The sequence below is a fragment of the Photinus pyralis genome, unplaced genomic scaffold, assembly GCF_008802855.1.
Source record: "Photinus pyralis isolate 1611_PpyrPB1 unplaced genomic scaffold, Ppyr1.3 Ppyr1.4_LG4, whole genome shotgun sequence".
In the NCBI taxonomy this organism is placed as follows: Eukaryota; Metazoa; Arthropoda; class Insecta; order Coleoptera; family Lampyridae; genus Photinus; species Photinus pyralis.
The window spans coordinates 36,637,690-36,643,267 of NW_022170511.1; the positions used below are offsets into that span (position 1 = coordinate 36,637,690).

Here is a 5,578-nt window from a genome sequence, read left to right on the forward strand (position 1 = left end):
ACGACAATTCAATGCAATGAAAAACTATTTAAAATTTAGAACTTGAAACGGCGAAAGAGCTTGAGATACTGGTTGACTGGCATTAACAGCACTAACATAGCATAGCATAACCGTGTGTGTTCATTATTTCAATCAGAAAAAGTTGACCCATCCCCCATTTTTTATTTTTCTCATGTTATGTAGTAGCAGTAACGATAAGACTAAATTAGTAGACATTTTACGAAAATGCGAAAGAATTCTCGGGAAATGCGGAGAACTAGAACATTGTGGAAGGTTAAAATCACGCAAGAAGTATTTTTGTGAAATTACATGAACTTCTGAAAAAAGTACAAGAAACGGACCTATGAATAAATTAGAACAAGCTATGGAATTCATGGATATTTTTGGAGAAAATGGTGGAATTTTGGAGGACGACAAAGAAAATGGGGAAAAATTTGAGAGACCTAAGAGAGAAAATGCTAAGAAAATTTGGTCACATTCTGATAATAATATAGATAGTAATTTTGCCGAATGAGTGTTACAGCGGAAATTCTGGTGAAATCTTACCTGAGATAATAAAAGAGTGGGATCTGGACTAATAAGTACACATTTTGGATTTTCGAGGATTATGAAAATAATAAAGAAACTTTGAGAAAATAAAAAATCTTAAGGAAATATTGATACTTTATAAACAATTGAACGCTGAAAAAAATTAGAGCTAATTGTTGAGGATGTACTCGTAAGAGTAATTTACAGCAATACCAGAATCTTTTAAGATAACGATGATGTTTCCTTTCTAATGTTTCTGTTGAAAAGAAAAACATTAAATTCGTTAGATCAAGGTTTCAGTGTGTCAAATAAAAAGATTTGATTGTTGACTGTTATAAAAAACTGTACGACTATTTTTTATTAAAATCATCTTGAATATCTCATCGTCTCTCGTCGTCTCGATTTTTTCAACATGGTAGCAGAGCGTGGTTTCCTATAAAAGAAGTTTGACATTGAATTTTTTTTTGGAATGGAACTTCAGGTACATGGGATCGAGAAACTCAGAGGAACGGAAAACTGGATTCTTTGGAAGTTTGCAGTGAAAAGTTTACTTCGAGGAATAGATGGAGCATATGAGGTATGCATCTGCGAAATTGTGAAGCCAGCTCCTTTGAGAGAGGAAGCAGGAGACGCCGATCGAGATGAATATAAGGCCAATCTTAAAGCTTGGGATAAGGCGGATCGCGCAGTGAGTCAGCTGATTGTAAAAACAATCGATTCTAAGGTATTAGCGTTGCTGGTTGCGTGTGAAACAGCACAAGAAATGTGGTTGAAACTACATTCAGTTTACCAACAGCAGACCAAGCAAGCTGCACATATTGTACAGTCAGAGTTTTTTGTATTTCAAAAAAAACCAGTTGATGCATATTGCCAAATTTGAACAATTAATTTTGCAGATGCAGCAATTAAATGTAAAACCAGACGAGTCATCGATTGTTGTTAAATTACTAGATTCACTTCCTGATGAATTTGAAAGTTTACGACAAGCTTGGTGGGCAAGGTCAGAAAACCAGCAAACTTTCAACAATCTAGTGGACCTTTTGACAACGGAAGACCAGCGACAAAGACAGCGAATTGAAAAACAAGATGAGTTAGTTGCACTTATGGCTAGTAAGAAAAACCATAGTAAAAGTTATAACTACAGTACATCTGGTGAGTCTTCACGTAGCAATGTTAAGAAATTTGATATTTCTAAGGTACGATGCCACCGATGCAATATTTTAGGCCATCTTCGAAATAATTGTCCGAAGAAAATCGAAAATAAGAAAACTCCAGCGGAAAATTTTTCAAAAACTGAAGCATTTGTTGGAGAAGTTCTTAGTGCTGAAGAAAATGATGTCTGGATTGTTGATTCTGGAGCAACGGATCATATCACACATCGCAAGGAACGTTTTTCTTCATTTGAATTATTTGTAGAACCTGTTAAGATTTACATTGGGGACAAGTCTACGATGAATGCCCTAGGCAAAGGAACTATACAGTTTGATGCGCTAGCCAATGGAATATGGAACGCATGTCACATGGAAAACGTGTTGTATGTACCAACAGCACGAAGAAATCTTTTTTCTGTGACGTCTGCTTTGGACAAGGGAATGTCATTTAGCTCAACTAACAAAGAGTGTACATTTTCAAAAGGAGGAGTTACAAAAGCTTGTGGTGTAAGAATGGGACAGTTGTTCAAAATGATCATCTGCATAAAGCCACCAAAAATTCTAATGGTAAGTAAAGCAAATATTTCATCTAAAGAGACGTTGCAGATATGGCATGAAAAATTGGGCCATCAAAACAAGTTATAACAGTGGGTCTGGCTTGGCGCTGCTTTTAACAAAACCCGCCGCATAAACGGCCAGCTAAGCTCAGTGTTTTTGAATATGGAAGCAAGAGAAGGTTCAAAGCAGTAAAGTTCGTTCTGGGCAAGACAATCTCCGTGCGTTATGGTTGAGCGCCACCCAATTTCTAATGTACACTATCAACTCACCCTGCATAAAATTGGGAAGATACAGGATGTACAATAACCATAAATGCAAATCAAACGGCTCTATATTGCTGGTTGCTTTCAAATAAATTGCAAAATAATATAGATATATATGTGAAATTACACACTGCACAAATCATAAAAAAAAAACCCAATTAATTCCCAACAATTATACTCCAGTTCAAAAATGATTGCCCCCAATTACTGTTCCTGATCGTTAAGATTAATAAATGAATCACACATATAAATTACAAAATGGTTACGTTACTACCGGTCACAACTAGTAACGAAAATATCCCAACGCAAGTTCGGTAACAACAAGGCAAATAGAATATAATGCTTACCTTATGTAATATTCCAGATGTGAGGCAGCAAAGAGAGCTCTGTTTGCACCATTCATCTCTGCAATCAAAAGAGAACAAAAAGGGCCCAAACCACAGGGTTCGGAATATATTATGAATAAATGTCTGAAGGACCTACGAAGCATGCGGTAAGCTCAAATCTCGATACCCCTCTAAAAATGTCTGTGTCTCTGATGGAGTGTCGCAGCCACACAAAAATTAATATATCCGATCAAGCAAAAAAAAGGCATTCTCGATCATGTCGAAACAGTATGTAGTTAAATGAGTTTCTCCCTCGTCTTCATAAAATGGCCGCTCTTATCTCCCTCAGATAAGGTTGTTGGTCACGACCTCCTAGGTGTCTATGGTTGATAATGAATCTCCAAAATTTTCCCCCAATCAACAGGTGATCTCGAACAAGATATTTCCCCCGAACAAGGAATTTCGGTATCGAACAAGGACCCTAAAATAGTTTAAGCTAAAACTTCCTACACACACATGTAAAATTCGTTACCTCTAAGTAAATTTAAGAGGGATTAAATACCAAGCGTTCCTCAATTACACATCTTCCAGTATATCCGTAATCTACAATGGCCGCTATAAGAAAAGAAATTATTTAGATAAGCGTACTTACTCGAAGAAAAAAAGTTTCACGTTAAAGCCCGATGAACGGTAAAATGCTGCAGACTACTTGTCTCGCAATTAATACTGGTAGAATTGCCAAAGTTTTTAACTAACAGTGGTGGCAAAGATTACCCACGTGTTTTTCTTTTCTCACGCAGAACGGCTTAGATGTTCGTGCGATCAGAGTCGGAATCGGAAAGAAAAAGCATGTACAATTTTGGATCGCGCTGTAAGGTCCTGCCACCTGGCGGAACTAATCCAACGCATAGAAGTAGAAACTTATATACAGGGCGTACCGAATGTAAAATACGGAATGATGCAAAGAAGAAATGAACTTGTTACAAAGTTTCACGTGAAAGAGTTGCTAAAGAAGCACCAAATTGAATTCATTGAGAGTGACGATTTTTGTGGAGCTTGTGTTGAAGGCAAGCAGCATCGTAGTAATTTTTTTAAACGTCAGCAACGTGCAACCGAACCAGGAGAAGTAATAGCAGCTGATATTTGCGGTTCCATGGAATGCCTTTCATTAGGAGGATCAAAATATTTTTTGTGTTTTACTTGCGACTATTCGAAAATGCGTATTGTTTATTTTCTCAAAGAAAAATCCGAGACTGTAAGAAAAATTGCTGAGATGTTGAAAGTTGTAAAGAATCAACTTGGGAGAGCAGTAAAAATTTTTCAATGCGACGGTGGTTTGGAGTTCGATAACGCTGAAGTGCGGAAACTTATGATGGAGAATGGTATAATATTGTCGGTTACGAATCCATATAGTCCAGAACAAAATGGCTGTGCAGAGAGGACAAACAGGACTGTCGTTGAACTTGCCCGGACAATGCTTCTTGCCAAGAATTTACCGAAACAGTTGTGGGCTGAGGCTGTAAATGCATCTATTTATATTCTAAATCGTACTGGACAGAGTAGTATTCCTGGACAAACACCTTATGAATTGTTTGTTGGTAAGAATATCCACTTAAATAATTTTCACATTTTTGGTACAGAATGCTATGTACATGTACCAAATGTAAAGCGAAAGATATGGGATAAAAAAGGAAAACGTGGAATTTTTGTTGGGTATTCTGATAACGTGGACGGATTTCGGATTTGGTTCAAATCAAAAAAACAAAATTGAACGCAGCAAAAATGTAGTTTTTGGGCCGGAATTGACTGGAAGATTGTTAACTTTATTTCCAAATGAAAATCATAGTCATGGTAACAGTCACGAAAGAAATGAAGTAGTACCACTTCCGGTAGATGTACCCGTTAATCAGGTTGACGATATAATACCTCTAACAGAATTTGCGGAAGATATAGATGATGTTGACGAACAAAGACAATTGCGTGATCGTACAACATTAAAAGCGCCAGAGCGATTGCTAGACATTATGATGGCTGAAATAGAAGAACCAAAATGTTATTCTGAAGCAATACAAACTGCAGAACAGAGACACTGGAATAAAGCAATGAAAGAGGAATTGGACTCGCTTGAAGAAAATCAAACTTGGGAATTGGTTGACTTACCGAAAGGTAAAAAAACCATCTCAAATCGTTGGGTTTACAAGATCAAGCGAAATTGTACTGGAGAAATTGCTCGGTATAAAGCACGATTGGTTGTTCGTGGTTTCAATCAGAGAGAGGGCATTGATTATGAAGAAACATTCAGTCCAGTGGTACGTTTTGATACTATTCGAATTTTTTTGAGTATTGCAGCAAAGGAACGGTTAAAATTAGCTCAATTTGACGTAAAAACTGCTTTCTTATATGGATTCATTGATAAAGAAATTTATATGCAGCAACCTGAAGGTTATGAGGATGGTAGTCAACAAGTTTGCAAATTAAGAAAAGGTCTCTACGGTTTAAAACAGTCACCAAGATGTTGGAACAAACGTTTCAAGGATGTTCTAATTTCTTTTGGATTACAAGAGAGCAAAGCCGATTCATGTTTATATTTTCGTCTAAATGAAAATGATAAGTTGTTGGTTATTCTTTATGTTGACGATGGTCTTGTTGCTGCCACGAAACAAGAAATCATTGAAGATTTCTTGGAAAAATTGAAGGAAGAATTTAAAATAACTATTGATAAAGTTGTTGGAAGTTTCCTGAATATACAAAT

The 5,578-nt window shown here is 36.6% G+C and overlaps 1 long non-coding RNA gene across 1 annotated transcript; it reads right to left on the reverse strand.

Annotated features, from left to right (window-relative positions):
* Window positions 1-2,893: 2,893 nt before the first annotated feature.
* Window positions 2,894-3,613, reverse strand: LOC116167636. The gene is made up of 3 exons (XR_004144589.1): window positions 3,479-3,613; window positions 3,359-3,429; window positions 2,894-3,307 (listed from the first exon to the last, which is right to left on the reverse strand). It is a non-coding gene; the product is annotated as an uncharacterized LOC116167636 (long non-coding RNA).
* Between the last annotated feature and the right edge of the window lie 1,965 nt (window positions 3,614-5,578).